Raw genomic sequence first — 23,563 nt, 5'->3', positions numbered from 1 at the left:
CACTTCCTCATTTATAAAATGATCGAGGTAGACAATATGAACTTTAAAATATTTCAGGTTTAACATTCCAATGCATTAGAGTTCTAAATAGATAAAAAGTTATTTTTCCAATATTGAAAGTTATTTACGTACACCTCCCTTAAGATGCAATTTTTAAGGAGAGAAAATAATGCTGTAGATTTAAGTGAGCTTGCATATGTTTTAGCAAGCATTCCCATTCACAGTTTTTGAATGAGCTAGAAAACATTGTTTCCCCACAGAAAATCCTTATTTCCATTTTGCACAGAGATCCGATCTTCCTTGAAGAAACCAAAACGGAGGCTAAGAAACTGACACTCTCATAATCCCCGAATGTGCTGTGTCAGCTCCAATGTGTACGTGTAGCTTTTTAGAATGATGTATTTACTGTGCACATAACAGGGTAATCTTAATTGTCATTGGAATGCTTGATAAATAAACACAAGTAGTAAGAAGCTATCATTGTGAACAATGCATCCCATGTTATTTATCACTGATTACAATATTTACTCGTATATTTTCTCCAAATTTCCAAAGACCTGTACACTAAAACAAGGAGAGGTGCAAAGTTAGGCCCATGATAGTGGAAATTTGATCATGGCAGAGTGAAATGCAGTTTCTCTTCTGGTGGGTTGTGTAGTTTTTGTTCTTTTGTGGGGGAACTTTATATGTACACTTAAATATTAGTGATTTTTCAGTTAATAATTAACCTAAGTTCCCATAATTCAGGGATGTAGGACTGTTACTATTGGAAATTATATATTGTAACATAACATTAGTATAGGAGAAATAGAGAATAAAGAGCCTTTAACAGTTCAGGAAGGGAAATACCTGTGTAACTATGGAGCAAAGTATGCATTTGAATTGAAGGGTGAGTGGGGCTCCTTCTGACCTGTGAGGAAAAGGAAGAATAAGCAAAAAAAAAGGCTCACATCCTGGTGTCTGGACTTCAGAGTAAGGAAGCAATCAGAATCAGGGGGGGATTGTCAGTACTGTGAGAACACCCTAGGGAGAAGAGTTGCTTGTTAAGCAAGTACACCTAACTCACTATTAATATTAATGCTTTGGTTATACAAAAACAAGATCACATTTCAGCACCTTAGAATTCCCTCAGGGTGTGTTTTAGCTTGCCTTTCATATTTCCATAGAGACTTGTGTTATCAATTTAATATGTAAACTACTCTATTGTGATGCAGGACCCCTACCTGGAAGGGATAAAAAAGGGAATGTTTAGCCAGTTCCCCTTTTGGAAACAAAACCTGAGAAAACCATGTTTGTTTTTCATTTTCTTGTTCCAAATGATGCAAGACGAAGCAAATGCCAACAAGGTTAAAATGAAGCCATCAAACACACTTGCATATATAATTTAATGCGTGTCCAGTAGCAACATGAGACACACGCATTCTAAGAACTCACTTTTGCAACCAGAGTCTCAATGAGAATAAAAAATGCCATGGTAGGTATCTGAAGTTCATAACTGATGATGTTTTACGTCTGGCCAAATAAAACCAACAACCAATGATACAATTATATCATTTCAACCAGGATCCCTTACTTTTCTCAGGTGGTACCCAGTATAATATGACTCATACAGCAAAACAATAACGTGATACTAAAATCAAAATTTTTCATTTCCTCTTCTCAAGATCTAATGGGATCTATGCAGCAATGGTTACCTTTCTTCTTCTTCTTCTTTAAAACTTATAAATGGGAATGTTTTGGTGTAACATTGTTCAACTTTCACAATCTACTTTCAACTATTTTAACAAACCTCAGTGGTAAGGTTCGTTGTTGGGGTGACTCAGACATGTTTCTGAGGACACAGGGTTTGTTTGTGGATGCCCTCATGAGATTGATGCTTTCAGAAGCAGAGGTACTTCCTAGTGATTGCTGGCAACACCAAAACAAAACAAAACAACCCTGCTTTTCCCTGATGATATTCTTGATGCTGCTGCTTATCAAAGGTTGTCAAGGCATAAAATCACCTTCAGCTACCCCTCCATAAAACAAAAGAATTCGGGACCCATTTACACCCAGGTGAACAGAAAGGAGCAGCGTGGTGAGGATAACTTAATAGCAAAGGGCAAGTTGAGAGCTCTCTCAATGCTTAGAGATCAATTGCCTTTCCACATAAAATGAAGTGGTCATATTTCTAAGCATCTCCTCAACAGCTTCATTTTCCCCTTTACTTCCACCTTGACTGTATATGCCCTATTGGGTTTCATGAGAGATGATGACATAATTTTCAGAAGAGCCTTACAAGTCAGGATGTAGGTGACTCAAGGTTTTATAGGAAATCTGCCTTCAAGAGGGATGAAATGCTTCTGTGGGACTGCTTCCAAATTTATCACTGCCTAGAGAGCTTACTGTATTAATTTTATGCATGAATGCCTTATTTGTTTCATATGAGATCCAGCACTACACTACTGGAGCAAAATATTACATCTGGGAAAGGATTGGGTCACTAATGCTTTGTCATCAAGGATCATTGGACACAGATTTTGTGCAATCTTTCATGTGTTTATTAAGTGATAAATATTAAAGCATATTGGTCCGTACATGCAAAGGAGTGACATTTGAAATTGGTTAGTGAAGTGACATTCCACTTACGGCACAAGTGCAGCTGTGTCTGTCAGCAGTTCAATCTACTTGTTGGTCTTACTCTTCTAGTTTTGACTCTGGCATTTATGGAAAAAATAATCTTGGCCTGATTTTACTTCATGGGATATTTTCTCATGGCCTAATGGCCAACTTCTTGCTTTGAAGAAAAGGGGGAAGCAGGGTAGGATGTGAGAGGCAGGTGGAGGTGTTTATGGATGTCTCTGCCTATCTATAAAGTAATTGTAGAGATGGAATTTATGTTGTATAGAATATATGGTTGACCCTTGAACAACATGGGTTTGAACCGTGTAGGTTCTTCACTTATACAGGGTTTCTCCCTTCCAATGAATATAGTCCAATGAATATAGTACTGTAAATGTATTTTCTCTTATGATTTTAGTATTTTCTTTAGCTTACTTTATCATAAGAATACAGTACGTTATATATGTATTATATATGCATCATATATATTTAAAATACATACATATATAAAACATACAAAATATACATTAGTCAACTGTTTATGTTATCTATAAGGCTTCTGGTCAGCAGTAGTCTATTAGTAGTTAAGTTTTAGGGAGTCAAAAATTACATGCAAATTTTTGACTGTGCGGGGGCTTCAGCACCCTAACTCCCACATTGATCAATGGCAAACTGTAGACAATTATTCTTTTATTTGGTGATTCATAACAGACTCAGATTGCTTGGGTTTGATTCTCAGCCCTGCTGACTGTAGCTTTCAGAACTTGGTCAGGTTAATCAATCTCTCTACATGCAACTCTACATTTTCTCTGTTTTATTGATGGGGAAGTGAGGGTGAAGAGAATTTATTAATATTCCAGAGTCTACACATTTGCTAAATGGTAAAGTTGAGGTTTGAACCTACGCTGTCAGTTCCCAAGTCTGGGCTTTTTATATCATGTTCCACTGCCTTCAATTCATGTAAATACTTAGAACAATATCTGGGATTTAGTAAATGTTTAATATGTCTGAGAACGTTAGCTATCATCATTATTATTAACATTTTTGTAAACCACATATGCCAGTCACTATGCTAGATGTTGGGGGGGGTAAAATTGAACCCAAACCAGTACTATTCCCTTGGAGATGATGATTGATCGGCAGAGAATGGTGCTTTAAAAGTATACTTTAAATGACACTTTAAAAAGACTAAAAAGCGTCTAATTATAAACTATAATAAAGGCTGTAAAGTGAAGATACTTGGGACTCTAATAGTTTATAACAGGGGAATCAGACCTAAACTAAGGAGAGGGAAAGTCTTCCCCAAAGAAGTGATCTTTAAACTGAGATTTAAGAGTGAGTAAATGCTAGCTAGATAAAGCAAATGATTGGAGGAAAGAAGTGGTGGTTGGAAGGATTATGTTCCAGTCAGAAGAGAAATGGGAGGGAGTAGAAACTATTTGGGATGACTGAAGATGGTAGGCTACAGGAAATGGAGGCACAAAATGAGAGGTCAGCAGGGAACAGATATTGTAGGATTATGTGGATGACGTTAGGGCATTTGGGTTTTTCCTAAGTGTATGGGAAATCATTGTGGAGGGGGGGGGTGGGTTTAAACTGAGGCTTACAGGTCTTATAAAAAGTTCATTCTGCCATCAAGATATTCACATATCCCAAACTTCCCCACCAACAGATTACTCAGAAACTGTGATCACTCAGAATAAGTACCAATGGGACACTCAACCTTCCCCATCCTTTTTGATCACAACTGTTTAAAAAAACAGCATCAACTTCTAATGCTGTGAATTTTGCTCCAGGGTCCATGGATATACTAGGTACAATTGCTTTCCTCTCTTTTGGCGAACTCTAAGCATGTGAGTTCAATGTTAGTGTCAATGTTGTGCTCAATGTTAGTGTCAGGAATTATCATTGCTATATCTCAACACTGTCTGGTACTGTTGCTGGCCCAAGGTGGTCTTCTTCCTCTTGCAAGTTATAATTTATTATTTAAAGTTCTGTGTTTGAACCATTTCCCTAATTTCCACATTCATTGTCTTTTCCATTGATTCTGTACTATAATCTCCATTTTTATAATCTATCACTGATTCTAGCTATAATCTTCATTCTGTTATCTAGCAAATATTTCTTTCTTCTTTGTAAGTACGAGATTACGTGCTGAGTAACACAGCTGTGAGAAGACACGGTTCTTGTCTTTGTGGAGCTTAGATTTAGATCTGGAGGTGACTTCCAAAGGTCCAGAACTGTTCATCCAGCAGTCTGTTGGACTGTCTCCAGTATCAACACTTGGAAATTACACAGTATATTCCCAGCAAATTTACTATGACAGTTCCAAATTTTAAACTTTAGAGCTTCCTTGGCTGTCTCCTTCTCCACATCCTATTGTCCCATTTACCCCTCCTCACTAATTCTCCTAATTGAGACACTCAGCAGAAACTTCCCCTACTTTGTTCTGCACATTCATCTCTTCCTTTCTATTTCCACAGTTACCATCCTAGTTAAGATTAGTGCTTTCGCACTTGGATCGTTGCTTTAATATCCTAGCTGATCTCATGGATCCGTAGTCATTCTCTTTAGTCCTTGCTACATCTTTGATGGCAGATACATCTTCTTAAAATAGTTCTGCTATGTCAGTTTTAACTTTCATCAAAACTTGAAAACTCTCTGGGGCGCCCACATTCCTACTGAAAGAAATCCCAACTGTTCAGATTGATACTCCAGACCCAAACTTTCAGTGTAGTTTTTGCCCCTTCAGTCATCCTACATTTCAGTTAAACTATATTACTGCTTTTCTCCAAACATGCCTCACAGTTTCTTACTTTTGTGTCTTTTGCTAATGAGGCTCCCTCCATCTGGAATATCTTTCTGAAACATGTCATCTGTCAAATTCCATCTTTCAAGACCCATCCAAAATGCCACCTACTTCATTAAGCCATTCTTGAGTTCCCCATCGAAATAGTGTTATTTTTAATTAATTTATTTTTTTACCCTGAAAGCAGACAAACACTGATAAAAGTCTGCTTGTAAACAGCTGTTCATTTAAGCAGCTTTTTATTAAACTATCAAATTAAAAGAAAACACTGAAACAAGTACACTTTCTCAGGTTATGTACCTATCCCAGCCTATACTATCATCCTGTGAACTTTAAGCTTGTGTATTCATTCATCTTACAAATATTTGTTGGACATTTGTTATGCTCCAGACCCTCTGCCCATGGGTGGACAAAAGTGGAAAGCTCCTGAGTCTATAAAGTAGGTCTGTAAAGAGGTTGTCTTTGTGCTAGCCTGGCAGGAAGTTTTAGAATTGAAACCTGGACAAGTGTTCCCCAAGGGGCAGAATTAGTGATTTTATTAAAGAATGTGTGTCTGAGGGTCTAAGTGGCTCAGTGTATAAAAGGCAGCAGACCCACAGTTCAAACTCTTCTCAAGTGGTGGTGGGTTCATTCTGTTCCTCCACTGTACCCTAAGGCGGTGACAAGGGAGGCATGCAATTTATTTATTTGTGTCAGTGTCTGTATCTTTGTCCTCCATACATCCTATGCTCTGCTTTTTTGATGAATGGAGAGCAAACCAAATTAAAAATCCATTTTGAACTGTGCCCAAATGATAATTCTCACCCTGTATATATCTGGTTAGGATCTTCAACACTCAGTTTTTGAACAGTCAAATCTCACAAAGGTAGGGAGTAGGCTTTGGCACTCCACACCATCAGTATACACTTTGATATCTATTAAAATTAAAATTTGTTAATGTTTTTATTTTTGAGACAGAGAGAGACAGAGCATGAGCAGGGGAGGGGCAGAGAGAGAGAGGGAGACACAGAATCCAAAGCAGGCTTCAGGCTCCGAGCTGTCAGCACAGAGCCCGATGCAGGGCTCGAACTCACAGACTGTGAGATCATGACCTGAGCTGAAGTTGGGTGCTCAACCAACTGAGCCACCCAGGCGCCCCAGATATCTATAAAATTAGACTAGACCCTTCTTGAACTTCCCAATTTCAGAAGCTGAAGCATCACACTTTTTAGAAAAATAGAAAGGAATCTGGTCATGTGACCTCAGTTGACTGCACACATTTGTCTGTGTGTAGATAACCCCAAAAGCTGCCATTCTCTCTCAGGGGAACAAAGATTCTCTTCATTTTGTTTTCATCAGGAGGAATTTTTTCTAAAAACTCCTAGCTCTCTGTACTGTCTCCTCCTCCCTGCAGAAGTAGAATGAGTTACCTAGGTGGTGGGTTGATTGGGGAAGTTAATTTATCAAAAGTTTGTACAAGGTAGATTTAGCATAAAGTGAATAAAGCATTACCTTCCTCATCTGCAAAGACTGCTTCTAAGACCTTTTATAAAAATAAAAAATCATCATACTAAAGGAAAGAATGAATCATTTTTATCCCTATAGAAAATATTAAAGAATTTTTGTTATTATACACATTTTGTTATAAAAAGTCAATGAAGGCATATTCAGTGGAAATATATGTAGGAAAAGAATGTTAGAGGGGAGTCTCAGGAAATTAATAAAAGTATTATGTTATAATATGTAATATTCATTAGCATTGAAGTTTTAAAAATTTGTGATTTCTCTGATTCTAAATGAATATTTACCTTGTACCTAATATTGTATTTTTGTTTTTGTTAAAAAGGGTCTTGGAATTGTATTGACTTCAAGCTCTTCAATGCCCGGATCCACCCCTGGCTTTCTGCACTTTACACTATGGACCAGTGAGAGGTGATGGTCCTAGGTAAGTGTGTCTGCTCTGCAGATCCACACTTTTCTCTGGATGGGCTGTTTCAAGTTTTTTTTTTTTAAATTTTTTTTTTCAACGTTTATTTATTTTTGGGACAGCGAGAGACAGAGCATGAACGGGGGAGGGGCAGAGAGAGAGGGAGACACAGAATCGGAAACAGGCTCCAGGCTCTGAGCCATCCGCCCAGAGCCCGACGCGACGCGGGGCTCGAACTCCCGGACCGCGAGATCGTGACCTGGCCGAAGTCGGACGCTCAACCGACTGCGCCACCCAGGCGCCCCAATGTTTCGAGTTTTAGATCGGTGGTTTAGCACTCATCTGAATCACCTGGTCCATCTGCTCCACCATCACTTCCCCCTGTGTTTCTGATTTAGTAGGACTGGGTTGGGACCTGATTTTTATTTCTGACAAAATCCCTTGTGATACGGAGGTTGCTGCTCCAGGCAACCCACCTTGAGAACCACTACTCTAAACCACTAGTCCTTTGGCTATACTGGAAGCCCCTAAGTAGTTTTTAAAACTACTGATGCCTGGGGCCAATCCTTAGTGAATCTTTTAATGTAATTGGCCTGGTCATGATGTATTTCATAAGTTCTCCAGGTGATCCTAATGTGCAGTCAAGGTTGACAACCAGTGTCTAGACTCGGGGGCAGGATTCCCAGTACACTTAAGTAGCGATCTAAGCAGGTCTTCAAAATAGCATTATCAATAATAAAGGTGACCTTTTACACATTATTGTGCCCATTATATTCCTGATAGCATGAAGCCTTTGTTATGTAAAACAATTGTACACACCACTACACCACCAGCTTTTTATATTTTCAAAATATAATGTCAATATGTATTTGGAAAATCAACAGTTTATATGTTGAGGCGCATTTTGCAGGGAGGTCGTGATAGAGTTCATTAAATGTAGAGACATTCTACAAGAACTCAGCAAATTAACAATCTCTATCTGAGACTAGAAGTCAGATTTTGTAGACCTTGGATTGGTGTGCATATCGCCTACATAATTTATGATGCTCTAGAAACCTAAAATAGCTTGAAGTTTCTTAATAACATTTTTTTTGGTGTTGTAATTTTATTTTCTCAACTAATTTCATGTCATTTTCCTATTTGATCTGGTTTAGTAACTCTAAGAAAATGTGTTATAATACTTTATTTAATGCTCAATTTACAATTTTTTTTCTCATCAGAAACTAAAGCCCTTATAATGGTTTCTTTCTAACATAGCTATTAGCCTCAAACCAAAAGTATTGCGGCATCTCTAGATTTCTCTTTAGCAAGGCCCTAAAAACAGCTGGCCATTGATCCTCTGGTGAGCAGTGGCTTGAGAATGAAAGTAATTTCTTTCTTTGAATATCTGGGTGCCTCATGGAGATGGGAAGTCTTTAACTACATATTATATCTCTATACTTATTATCATTCCATTTGGAAAAACATGTCACATAGGGCCAAAGAGATCCAGTTATGCTGTGGATTCTGCTTAAATGAATACCTGATGAAGCGATAAACCCATTTTAAAATGAATTTGCTGCTCCCATCAATTCTTTGCGACTCTGTTGCAAGCCTGAAAAATGTATCAAATAATGAAACTTGATAATCTGACCCTGCTAAATGCTGCAAGCAATGTCCCAGTCTGCACATATGGTGAGCCCTTTATTTATTTAATTTCTGATTTAAAAAAAAAAAAAAAACCAAAAAACCCAAACCCTTGTGGAGGAATGTCTTTTCCATCTTTCAGATAATGCATTCAAAAATCTGGCTGCACAGGAAACTTAAACAAATTGTATTGGGTTATTTGGACAAACATAGAATTAATTTGCATTAAGTACAGTATGACACTGTCATTAATTATGATAGAGCATTACAACAGGAGCAAAAAAAAGCCTGATTCTTGTGGCTGACTCTACCACTAAACAGATGATCCAAGGGGCCAAATTTCAAATAGGAGAGTTGTCCTAATTGGTAGCTGAAAGAGCCCACCTAGTGAGGTCATCTCTTTCATAGCCTTTTGAACTCCATGTGAATAGTCCTTGGGGCGAGAGAACATTTTTGATCCAAAAGTCATTATCAGGGATGGAAATTCATGCCTCTCAGAAGCATGACTTTTATCTGAGTGCCTCATTTTACCCTGGTGAGAGATTAGCATCCCTCATAGGAGCATTGAAACTAATTGTTACAAAAAATTAATTAGTGACATATACAGATGGAGGCATATCCTTGCAGAGAGAGGGCTAGAGAGGCAACGTATATCATTTTTCTTAATAATTTAATTATAATGGAATGATGATGATAGCACCTTGTTTCTGTGGGTCTTCAAAAATTGAAGGCTTAGGTGTGATTTAATCAGTCGCGGAGGATGCGTTAAACAGCCTTTCAGTGCCGCTCTATATTTGCTGTTTTCTCATACCTTCTGAGCAGCTTTCAAATGATAGCTATGACTTACCATAATCATGTGTCCATGTGACAGCGCAGTGTTGACCCTCCAGCAGTAGAAAATGGATTTTTAATTATTTTTTTTTCCAGTTGTGATGATGAGTTTAGACTGAGCTTGCCATGCATTCTGACTCCACTACCTTGGTGACTGATAGTATTTTTTTTCCTGAAATACCCACTGTTGAAGTCTTAATTTGTTATCTATTGGTTTTGTCTGCCATTTGCCCTTCTGATGACAGCACTCCAGGTTTCCTTTGGGGACACCAGTCCTGACCCATTTCTATCCACTTGGTTGGGGTGGAGTTTGATCCAGCTCCTAGGTTCAGGAGGTGGGTGCATGGACCAGGAATATACATGACAGCCCAGCATCTGCTTGGATACACTGGTTGCTCCAAGGTGAGGCATGCAGTAATGAAACTTGGGATGCCTGCTGGAAATTTTGGAAAAGAGTTTTATCTTTTGTTTCTGGTGTTGCTAAATAGGTAGGATGTGATTTGAGAGTTCCTATTGGATCTTTGTGTCATTGAGGAGAGCCTATCTTAAGAAAACAGACCTGAGAAATGAAAAGGAACTGATGCCTGAAGTTTGAGCACCTAAATCCAGTTGTGCCTAAAGTAGACTTTGAAATGATGAGAGGTCAAAAATCCGTGTTGGGGATTTTTGTTGGATTGGAGCGGGTTTCTAAGTACTCACAATCAAAAGAGTACTCTCAGACATTTGTTCTGTGGTCATCATTCTGAAGATATTAACAAGGGGGGAAAATGCAAATAGTGTCCCCCCAATTATATCTGTGTATTGAAGAATTCAATGCATTTTGTCCCTAGCTGATTTCTCTGCTTTATAATCCATATCAATTCTAAAGCTTAGAGTACCAGAAACAGGAAGAAGCTAAGAATTTCTCACTTTAAAGAGGAAAAATTTGGAAATTTGAAATGCTTTCATGAGAAACTTGGAATGTTATTACTATCTTCTGTGTCTGAATGTAAAGGCCTTTGTCTTTATTTACAACCAAGATTTGACCCAAACAAACAAAAAGCAAGAGAGAGACATAAAAGACTTTTTTTTTTGTAAAGTTTATAATAGCTTATTCTTTAGAATGTACAATCTTTTACAGAGGAAAGAAGTTAAATAGTTGTTGATAATGGGAATAAAATATTTGTAGGTAATGATTATTCAGTTTAAACTTATATGCAATATTATTTTAATATGATAATATTTTTAATTAGGTAGAAAAGTGATTACATGAGAAGAGTGTTGTTAACCCCAGGCTATGGCCTCTTGAAGCCATTTTATCCCAATTTGCTGTTCCCAATTATTCATTTGCATAGACTGTTCCATTCTGTGAAGATTTTTTTTTTTTTCTTTTGCACGATGTTAATCACCTGGTCATGGAGGTCTGAAATAACATGAGAAGTGTCATTTGAACTAGGATAAAGTTAGCCTCCCATTGCCTCTTTCCTGCTCTTGAGTTATAAATTCTGGGATTCAGAATAGAAGTCAAGGCCTTTGGAACAGCCAGTGCTCTGTTTTTGATTGACCTCAGTTGTTCTGTGGGTCAGCAGGCAATAGCAAAGTGGCTGGCTATATGTAGGGATGAGTGAAACTAATTAGCTCTGATGGGAATCAAAGGTAGGATCTTGGCATTGCTAGCATTATCCTCCATGCCCTTCCCCCACCCCCCCTCAGCAGCACACTGGTTGAGGGTGACACGTGAGAAGCTGGCAGGTCCAGCTTTTTTTTGGCCACGGGGCTCACCAACACCGGTGTCCTAGTGCATCTGAAAAGGAAAGAGCTGAAATGACACATCTCATTCCACCACTCATCAGCCCTGCCTTGTAACATTTGACCAGTGAATTAATATCAATAAATTAAAGTCACTTTTAGTTGGGGATGAGCTTTACATTCTTAAAACATTTAAGGTCTAATATCTATTTCTTCAAAAAAGAATATATAGAAAAAGATGCATTATTTAAAGAGTTTATTAGCATAAGGCATTTTAGAGCAATCTCTGTTTCTTTCGCTCAATAAAAAAGGGGTTTTCTTTTCTTTTTTAAAATCAAAGTCTATATTTATTGTTATTTTTTAAGTATTATTTATTTATTTATGTATTTATTTTCAGGAATAGAATATAGTAATTCATCCCTTATATATAACACCTAGAGGTCATCTCAACCAGTGTCCTCCTTAATGTCCCTCACCCCTTTAGCCCTTTCCTCCACCCAACACCCTGCCAGCATCCTCAGTTTGTTCTCTGTATTTGAGTCTCTTATGGTTTGTCTCCCTCTCTTTTTATATTATTTTTGCTTTCTTTCTCCTATGTTCATCTGTTTTGTTTCTTAAATTCCATGAGTGAAATCATGATTATTTGTCTTTCTCTAATTTATTTTGCTCTGCTTAATGCATTCTAGTTCCATCCATGCTGTTGCAAACAGCAAGATTTCATTCTTTTTGACTGCTGAGTAATATTCCATTGAATATATATACCACATCTTCTTTATCCATTCATCAGTCAATGGACATTTGGGTTTTTTCCATATTTTGGCTATTGTCAATAGTGCTGCTATAAACATTGGGGTGCATGTGCCCCTTTGAATCTGCATTTTTTTTATTCTTTGGATAAATACCTAGTACTTCTGTTTCTGGGTTGTAGGGCAGTTCTATTTTAATTTTTTGAGGAACCTTCATACTGTTTTCCAGAGGGTTGCACTAGTTTGCGTTACCACCAGTAGTGCAAAACGATTCCCCTTTCTCTTTATCCTTGCCAACATCTGTTATTTCCTGAGTTGTTAATTTTAGCCTTCTGACAGGTGTGAGGGGGTATCTCATTATGGTTTTAATTTGTATTTCTCTGATGATGAGTGATATTGAGCATTTTTTCATGTGTCTGTTAGCCATCTGGATGTTTACTTTGCAAAAGTGTCTATTCATGTCTTTTACCCATTTCTTCACTGAATTATTGTTTTTTGGATGCTGAGTTTGATAAGTTCTTTATAGATTTTGGATACTAACCCTTTATCTGATATAAAATTTGCAAATATCTTTTCCCATTTTGTCGGTGGCCTTTGAGTTTTGTTGATTGTTTCCTTCACTGTGCAGAAGCTTTTTATCTTGAGGAGGCCCTAATTTTTGCTTTTGTTTCCTTGTCTCTGGAGAAATGTCAAGTGAGACGTTGCTGTGGCTGACGTCAAAAGAGGTTTTTGCCTGTTTTCTCCTTTAGGATTTTGATGGCTTTATTTAATACCTATTAAAACGTACATAAGATACATTTAGGTCTTTCATCCATTTTGGTGTGGTGTAAGAAAGTGGTTGAGGTTCATTCTTCTGCACGTTGCTGTCCAGTTTTCCCAGCACCATTTGGTGAAGAGATGGTTTTTTTTCCAGTGGATATTCTTTCCTACTTTGTCAAAGATTAGTTGACCATACGTTCGTGGGTCTATTTCTGGGTTCTCTGTCCTGTTTCATTGACCTACGTGTCTATTTTTGTGCCAGTACCATACTATCTTGATGATTACATCTTTGTAATATATCTTGAGATCTGGGACTGTGATGTCTCCAGCTTTGGTTTCCTTTTTCAGGATTGCTTTGGCTATTTAGGGCCTTTTCTGGTTCCATTAAAATTTTAGGATTGTTTGTTCTAGCTCTGTGAAGAATACTGGTGTTATTTTGATAGGGATTGCATTTGAATGTGTAGATTACTTTGGGAGATATCGACATTTTAACAAGGTTTCTCCTAATCCATGAGCATGGAATATTTTTCCATTTTTTTGTGCTTCTTCAGTTTCTTTCATAAGCTTTCTATAGTTTTCAGTGTATAGATTTTTTTTTTTTACCTCTTTGGTTAGGGTTATTTCTAGGTATTTTATGGTTTTTGGTGCAATTGTAAATGGAATCAATTCCTTGATTTCTCTTTGTGCTGCTTCATTATTGATGTATAGAAATGTAACCAACTCCTGTGCATTGATTTTATATCCTACAACATCATGGATCAGTTCTCCTTGTCGATTTGGGTGCCTTTTATTTCTTTGTGTTTTCTGATTGCTGAAGCTAGGACTTCCAACACTGTGTTGACTAACAGTGGTGAGAGTGGACATCCTTGACCTTAGGGGGAAAGCTCTCAGTTTTTCCCCATTGAGGATTATATTAGCGGTGGGTCTTTTGTATATGGCCTTTATGATCTTGAGGTATGGTCCTTCTAGCTCTACTTTTTTGAGGTTTTTTTTTTTTTTTTATCAGGAAAAGATGCTCTATTTTGTCAGATGCTTTTTCAGCATCCATTGAGAGGATGATGTGGTTCTTACTCTTTCTTTTATTATGTGATGTATCACATTGATTTATTTGTGGATATTGAATCAGACCCACATCCCAGGAATAAATCCCACTTGATCATGGTGAATATAAATTTTTAAATGTATTGTTTGATCTGGTTGGCTAGTATCTTGTTGAGAATTTTTGCATCCATGTTCATCAGGGAAATTGGTTGGTAGTTCTCCTTTTTAGTGGAGTCTTGGTCTGGTTTTGGAACCAAGGGAATGCTGGCCTCGTAGAATGAGTTTGGAAGCTTTCCTTCCATTTCTATTTTCTGGAACAGCTTCAAGACAATAGGTGTTCACTGTTCTTTAGCTGTTTGGTAGAATTCCCCTGGAAAGCCATCCAGCCCTAGACTCTTGTTTGTCGGGAGATTTTTGATTACTGATTCCATTTCTTTACTGGTTATGGGTCTGTTCAAATTTTCTGTTTCTTCCTGTTTCAGTTTTGGTAGTTTATATGTTTCTAGGAATTTGTCCATTTCTTCCAGATTGCCCAATTTGTTGGCATATAATTGTTTATAATATTCTCTTATTATTTGTATTTCTGTGCTGTTGGTTGTGATCTCTCCTCTGATTTGTGGTTTTATTTATTTGGGTCCTTTGCTTTTTCTTTTTGATCAGTCTGGCTAGGGGTTTATCAATTTTTGTTAATTCTTTCAAAGAACCAGTTCCTGGTTTCATTGATCTGTTCTACTGGGGTTTTTTTTGGTTTCAATAGCATTGATTTCTGCTCTAATCTTTATTATTTCCCTTCTTCTTCTGGTTTTATGCTTCATTTGCTGTTCTTTTTCCAGCTCTTTTAGGTGTAAGGTCAGGTTGTGTATTTGAGATCTTTCTTCCCTCTTTGGGAAAACCTGGATTGCTATATACTTTCCTCTTAGGACTTCCCAGAGGTTTTGAGTTGTCACATTTTCATTTTCATTGTCTTCCATGTAATTTTTAATTTCCTTTTTAATTTTGGTTAAACCATTCATTTTTTAGTAGGATGTTCTTTAATCTCCATGTATTCATGATCTTTCCAAATTTTTTATTGTGGTTCATTAGATTTTCATAGTGTTGTGGTCTGAAAATATGCACAGCATGATCTTGATCTTTTTGTACTTGTTGAGGTCTGATTTGTGACCCAGTAGGTGATCTATTCTAGAGAATGTTCCATATATATTTGAGAAGAAAGTGTATTCTCCTTTAGGACGAAATGTTCTGAATATATCTATTAAGTCCATCCAGTCCATATGTCGTTCAGAGCCATTGTTTCCTTATTGATTTTCTGCTTGGATGATCTGTCCATTGTTGTAAGTGGGGTATTGAAGTCCCTTACTACTATGCTACTATTATCAGTGAGTTTCTTTATTTTGTGATTAGTTGATTTATATATTTAGGTTCCTCCGATTGGGGGCATAAATATTTATAATTGTTAGATCTTGGTGGATACACCCCTTAATTGTGACATAATGCCCATCTTCATGTCTTGTTATGATCTTTATTTTAAAATCTAGTTTGTCTGATATAAGTATGGCTACTCCAGCTTATTTTGATGACCATTAGTATTGACTATAGATGGTAGGTTTTATGGGTTGAATTTTGTCCTCCTAAAATTCATATGAAGCCCTACTGCTCAGTACCTCACAGTGTGACCTTATTTGGAGATAGTCTCTACATGTGTAATCAATTGAAGTGAGGTTATTAGGGTGGGTCCTAATCCAGCATGACTGGTATGCTTATAAGAAAGGGCAGATTGGAACAGATGTGTACAGATGGAAGACACTATGAAGATATGTAGGGACAAGACAACCATCCACAAACCAAGAAGAGAGATCTAGCCCAGATCTTTCCCTCATAGTCCTTAGAAGGAACCAATCCTGTTGACTCCTTGATCTTGGATTTCTAGTCCCTGGAGCTGTGACACAATGCATTTGTTGTTGAAGCCATACAGGTAGTGGTACTCTGCTGTGTTAGCCCTAGCAAACTAATATGCACAGTTGGCCAGTGTCCGGGGCTCTGTAGCTCAGGATGTAGCATATAACCATCCTCTGTGAGGGTGTTACTACATTTCAGTTTAAAACTCAGGAGTCATGTCAATGAACACATAGCTATCTAGTGGAAGAGCTTGGATTATAATATGGGTGTTTGATTCCAAGTTTAGTGGGTTTTCCTCTCCTATAAAACAACTTCAGGAAACTAAGGGATTATATATTATCTTAAAAAGGAGAAAAAATGATTATAAAACACTCATTTAGTTACCATCCAAATTTAACAAATGTTAACATATTGTTACATTTCCTTCAAATATTTTCTCAAGAAATAAATCAATTAAGATATTTCTCTTACATTTCTGTTTATAGATCGTTCTGTAACTCCTCCAAGGTAAATGCAACCATTAATTTGGTTTCTATTCAATCCATATTTTAATATTTTTACTATATTATCTAGTAAAAATAATTCTGCACAATGTAATGTTACAATGGAAATCACTGAGCATTTTTGTGTGTGTATGCTTGTAAGAGCTTTCTTTGGATTAATACTCCTAAAAACCAATTGATAGATTAGGTAGGCACTTCTCCATTTTTAATAAATATTGTCAATTTGATCTTTAAGTGGGTGATATCAAATCATACTCTCACAGTGTGTGAGAATTAGTTTTTCCCCATATCCTTGGTATTTTCATATTTTAAATTTTTATCAATTTGATATAGTTTGCAAATATACATATGTATATAAACACACTATACATGTACATGTATAGATATACATATATAGCCATAAAGAGCATATAATATTGCTTCCATGTTTAAAAATTATATGTGGAAGGTATTATACTTTATGTAGTCTACTGCAACTTGCTTTTTGCACTTAATATATTCGTGAGATTTATCTAAGTTGATATATGCTTTTCTAGGTCACTCATTTTCACTGCTATGTAGTAGGTCATTGTATAACTATATCATGGTTGATTTATGCATTCCCCTCTTGATGGGTATTAGAGATATTTACGATTTTTCTGGCCATGGCAATCAATACTGCTGTGAACATACTTGCACATGTCGCCTTGTACATACATGTAAGACTTTCTCTGTTTTCCCAGGAATGGAATTGCTGAGTCATAGGATAAATACCCCTTTAACTTCACAAATACTGTCTAATTGTTCTCTCAAATAGTTAAATTACTTTGCAAACCTATTAGCAGGGTATGAGGATTCCCATTACTATACATCCTTGTTAATAACATTTGGTATTATTATATTTTATACTGTTAATCTCATAGGTATAAAATAATAAGTCTGTGTATGCTGGTAAACTGGCAATAGAAAAAAAAAGTTCTAAATGGCAGCACTTGTCCATTTGCCTAGTGTAAATATTGCCATCATGGCCAGTTGCAAGTTAATAACATGATCTCACTTAATGTGACAATATGGAGCTGGGGAGAGATGGGTACAGTCATCTCTAGCATGACGATTCGAACTGGTTTCCTTCCACACACCACTGGTCATACTTAGATTTCTCTGATTACCAGTTAGATTGATCATCTTTCCCTATGTTTTTTCATCATTTGTGTTTCTTACTCTATGAAATTCCTGCTTGTGGTTCTGATCATTTTTCTCTTGGGCTGTTGGTCTACTTGTTATTGATTTGTAAGAGTTCATTATATATTTCAAATACTAATTATTTGGTTATGAATAATGAGTATCTTCTCCCACCTCATCCTAGCTTTTCACTTGTTTTAATGGTATATTTTTGTGGTGCGGAAGTTAAATTTAATGTAGGCTAGCTTATCACTATTAGTTTGTTTTTTTTTCCTCAGTGTATTTAAAATGATTTCCGGGGCGCCTGGGTGGCGCAGTCGGTTAAGCGTCCGACTTCAGCCAGGTCACGATCTCGCGGTCCGTGAGTTCGAGCCCCGCGTCGGGCTCTGGGCTGATGGCTCAGAGCCTGGAGCCTGTTTCCGATTCTGTGTCTCCCTCTCTCTCTGCCCCTCCCCCATTCATGCTCTGTCTCTCTCTGTCCCAAAAATAAATAAACGTTGAAAAAAAAAAAAATGATTTCCTACCCCAAGTCTATAAATACTTTCATGAATTTTATTTTAAACGATTTAAGGTTTTTGCTTCTATTTTAACATTTAATTCTCTTGGAATTATTTATGGAATGAAGTAGGGATTTTGTTTCACTTGCTTTGATAATATTTGTTTGGTATCATTCATTTCTCATTGATATATATTGTCCTCCCACTCATAAATCAAATGTGTAGGCTGTTTATACGTTCTTCAGTTGGCTTCATTGGTCTGTTTACTTATTTATGCATAATTACCAAACTGTGTCAGGCTATAGTGATAAAGATATCTACCCAAACCCCATCTTGTTCTCCCACACAGTTATTTTGGTAATCTTGGTGGTATGGTATAGTGCTTAAAAGTACAGTGGAGACAACCTGGAGAGGAATCATTGTTCTGTTTTTCTGAACTTGAATTCAAGATTTTAATCTCTTTGTGCCTTAGCTTTCTCACAAGTAAAATAGGGATGAAGTAGTATCTACCTTGTAGATATGGTTATTATGGGTATTAAAGAATTGTGTGTGAAATTTTTAGAAAAGTGCCCAATTCACAGAAAAGGCTAGTGAGAATTTGCTGTTTTACTGTATGCATACTCTAGAGTCAGTTTATCAGGTCTCATAGAATAAATATTCTACCAGGATTTTCATTGAATTTGTATGTTAATATGGAGAACAATTGACATCTTTGTGATACTGAGTTTCCCTTTTCCTACAAATAGCACATTTCTTCATGTATTTAAGTTGTCTTTATTTTTTAAAGTTTAAAAATTTCCTTCGTGATACTCATATAGATTTGTTGTTATATCTCTTATTAAATACCTTTCATTCTTTGCTGTCACTATAAATTGTACCTTGAATTTTTAGACATTTTCTTTGATGTGAGTTTGCAAATCAGTTTAAATTTTATAAAATGTTTAGATTTTGATGATAACTTTATTGAAGTCATGGATACTTTAGAGGAGAATTTTTCTGCTTATAACATTCCCTTTATGAAGATGGTAGATGTCTTTTAATTCTTTTTAAGTCCTTGATTAATGGCATGCAAGATATGTTAGTGTTATGCCTGGGCACCTTATAGTTTTTTATTGTGAATGAGATCTTTGTTTCTATTATATTTTCTATTTGAGTGTAACTGTAGATAGGGATGTAGTTAATTTTTGTATATATTAAAAATTTTTTTTTTTAATTTTATTTTTGAGATGGAGAGAGACAGAGCGTGAGCAGGGGAGGGGCAGAGAGAGGTGGAGACACAGAATCTGAAGTGGGCTCCAGGCTCTGAGCTGTCAGCACAGAGCCCAACGCGGAGCTCGAACTCATGGAGCATGAGATCATGACCTGAGCCGAAGTCGGACACTCAACCGACTGAGCCACCCAGGCATCCCTAATTTTTGTATATTGATCCTGTTGTAAAACTCTATTAGTTTCTGCAGTTTCTCTGATATTTTCTTGAATTTTCTAGTGTAGATAATTATATCATCTACAACTGATGACAATTATGTCTTTTTGTAAAAATGATTTGTCCTTTTTAAATAATTTTTTGATGTTTATTTATTTTGGTAAAAGAGAGAGCACAAGCAAGGGGTGGGGACAGAGAGAGGGGGAGACACAGAATCCAAATCAGTCTCCAACCTCTGAGCTGTCAGCACAGAGCCCAACCTGGGCCTCAAACCCACAAACCATGAGATGTGACCTGAGCTGAAGTTAGATGCTTAAATGACTGAGCCATCCAGGTGCCCCTCATATGCCCCCCCTTTTTTTTAATTCACTTTTGAGAGAGAGAGAGTGTGTGAGTAGAGGGAGAGAGCAGAGAGAAAGCGAGAGAGAGAGGATCCCAAGCATGGAGCCCAACGTGGGGCTCAAGCCCAGGAACTGTGAGATTATGACCTCAGCCAAAACTAAGAGTTGGACATTTAATGGACTGAGCCATCCGGGTCTCCCCATATGTCCTTTTAAAAATTATTATTTTTATATTTACTGGGAAATCTAATGGAATGTTGAGCAGTAGGAATGGTAGAAAATAATTGTTGACATTTTTCTTTGGTAGTACACCAAAACTGATGGTGCAAGGTAAAATCTGAAATCCTATCAATAACCCATTTGTAGTCTGTTATACTAATATCCATTTGCACTTTGAATAGATTCTTTGAGCTGTGCTTGTTTTTTGTTTTATCACTGTGCATTATCATTTGGAAAATATTGGTTCACTGAGTTATGTAGATATTCCAAATGACAAATTTCATTATACAGCATCCCCCCAAAATTTCATTCATTAATATAACTACCAATATCATCAGAATAGTCTTTAAATAGCAGGTACACTATCAAGTTCATGGTTATGGTCACAAGTTTTCCAAAATTCTAATTTTCACTGAAAACTTAAATTTTATCAATCGGCAATGGATATTGTTAATTGTCAGTTTTCCTTAAAGTCACAGACTCACTATGTTATTTTTTGAAAAAATGAGTACCAAAACCAAATGTTGATAGCCATAAATTCTCTATTAGTCATTCTTTCAAGTAAAAATGGTGTTCCATGAAAAATGGCAATTCATTTTGCAATTCAAAGAAACAGTTTCCTCAAGATAGCCCGAGCATGTCAATATGCAACAGAAAGTGCTTTATGTGTACTTCTTATTTTGTTACAGTGAATACTAAAAAGAAACAGATTATCTTGGTTTAGATTTAATAAAATTAATAATACCACCACTTCATGGAGGTCATCCTTAAGCAACATTGGCTTTCTGGAGGGCTCTTTTCTGTAAGTGGATGGAAATAAAACAAAAAACACCAACTCGTACAGTTTAATGTCAGTGCTTTGGTTTTAGCAGTTTACCCACCAGTGTTATTGTAATTTCAGTACAAATGTCAACATAATTAAAGTGGTAAATAACATCTTAATATTATAAATATAATTTTAATCTTGTATATCTTTTTCAATCTCTTTAAGTTTTCAGTGTTATATTTTATGTGTTTCTTTCAAAAATAGATTATTGCTAAAATGAAAAGTATCATGTTTGATGGTCTTTTATTAGGTACTTTTAATCCATTTACATTTGTTGCTATTGCTGGCTTATTTGAACTTAATTCCTCTCTTTTATTTTCTACTACTATGTTGTCTGTTTTTTCTTTTCCCCATCTTGTTTTCTGACTTTTATTGTTGTGACATGGATTGATATTTATTTTTCAACTTTTTTCCTGCTACTTTGAAAGTTTGATATTTGATTCTGGTTTTTATTATATACATTTTTGTTAAACAATTTAATATCATCATTTTCACTGTCATTATATCTTAGCTTTTCTTTTGTATTATATTTATTTCTCTGTGCTTCATTCTGACTGAACACTTTCATCCCTGCCTTCAGATTATTTCTCACTTTGTCTGTATCTAGTGAATCATTTATAACCTATATTGACATTTTTATTTTAGCTAAGTTTTAGCTAATTTTTAATTTCTAAAAATTCTAATCGCTCTTTTTTCTTATCTATTCATTCTCGATTCATGTCTGACTGCTTTAGTTTCATAATTTCTTTTTCCTATTTTATGAAAATTATTTCTCTCTTCATTTCTTTGAGGCTATAAAACATGCCTACATGAAAATCAGTTTTGATGTTCCTAAAATTGATTTTATTCCCTTAGCTCTGTTATTTTGTTATTTATCATATACTTGAAATTTTAGTTTGCAATTTCATCTTGAATAACAATCCCTTTCCATATTCTCTGTGCTCATTCTTTCCTGTCTCTGGGTTTCTTTCTTTCTTTCTTTCTTTCTTTCTTTCTTTCTTTCTTTCTTTCTTTCTTTCTTTCCTTCCTTCCTTCCTTCCTTCCTTCCTTCCTTCCTTCCTTCCTTCCTTCCTTCCTTCCTTCCTGAGAGAGCCAGAGTGTGAGCAGGGGAGGGGCAGAGAGACAGAGGGTGACACAGAATCTGAAGCAGGCTCCAGGCTCTGAACTGTCAGCACAGAGTCCAATATTGGCCCTGAACCCACCAGCCCTGAGATCATGACCAGAGCTGAAGTTGGATGCTTACCAACTGAGCCACACAGGCTCCCTCTGTCTGTGGTTTTGAGGAGGGGTCTACACAGACTTCTTATCTAGATCCAGGTTTCATATTGTTGTCTTTGTACTCTTGTCCCATGATAGTGGAGATTCATTTATGATCTTTCGGGCATCCTGGCTGGGGTCCTACCTGCTTGGCTGTTTCTGGCTCCTTGATAGTCTCCCCTACCCACTCCGCCCAACCTCCCCAACCCCCCCCCCCCATCCAAGTATATTGCTTCATATAAGCCAATGTCCTGGGAAGTTGCATAGCTTTTCAGCTTCCTTTTAATGTTTCTGATACCTTATTTCAGGTCTCTTGTTTAATGCACTTAGTCTGGCTCAGCTATTTCTCCACATCCTACTGTAAATCAAAATCTCAACTGCTTTTTTTCAGTTTTAAATTCTCCATTAAAAAATAAAAAAAAGAATGCTCTATTGTGGACTCCTTGCTCCTCCTTCCCCTGAATTCATATGTTCATGCCCTAACACCCAATGTGATGGTATATGGAAGCAGGGCCTTTGAGAGGTAGCTAAATCCAGAAGTAGTCATGAGGATAGTGCCCTCATGATGGGTATAGTGCCCTTATAAGAAGAGGAAGAGATGTGACAGCTTTCTCTCTCCAGGACCATGCACTGAAGAAAAGGCATGTGAGCAAGTGACAAGAATGTGGCCTTATGCAAACCAGGAAGTGGACTTTCACCAGAAATAAATCTGTTAGTACCTTGATTTTAGACTTCCCAGGCTGAGAAATAAATTCCTGTTGAAGCTACCCCGTCTATAGCAGCCTGAGCTCAGACATGTACTCTAGACAATTCTGGAAGCTGGTTGATCTAGTGCCTGTAGCCCCTACTTACTGCTGTTTCTATTCTATTTCCAGCTCTTTGTGTGTGTGTATTTACATCTTTTTTAAAAGATGTCCACGTTTTAAATATTAAGTATTCTGTCAGTACTGTGTGTGTGTGTGTGTGTGTGTGTGTGTGTGTGTGTGATGGAAAAGGTTGGAGCATTAATTCAAGGCACCATCTTGATTGGAAGCCTTTAGGCTATTTCCTTAGGAAGTTCTATTAAGTAAAAATGTAAGCTCAAATGGTAATACAACAGAGATAGAGGTACAGGATTAATTAGTAGAATGTTTAGGACAGGAGCAATTATGCATATTGAAATCTCTGCAGCACTGCCACAATGTTTCACATGTAATAGGTACTTATTATCCATTAAACCCCTGGCATTTGCAGATTTAACATTTGTGATTTTGAATTTTCCCAAGTGACCTCCAGAGGGCCGTGAAATTTTGCTGCTCCCAGCATGTGCGTCTCATGGTGACTTTGTGGTTTTCTGTTCTTTATCAAGTGATCTGTATTGCATACCATTATCAACTCTTCACAACTGATTTTT

The sequence above is a fragment of the Lynx canadensis genome, chromosome C1 (assembly GCF_007474595.2).
Source record: "Lynx canadensis isolate LIC74 chromosome C1, mLynCan4.pri.v2, whole genome shotgun sequence".
In the NCBI taxonomy this organism is placed as follows: Eukaryota; Metazoa; Chordata; class Mammalia; order Carnivora; family Felidae; genus Lynx; species Lynx canadensis.
Note: the sequence above shows the minus strand (reverse complement) of the source record.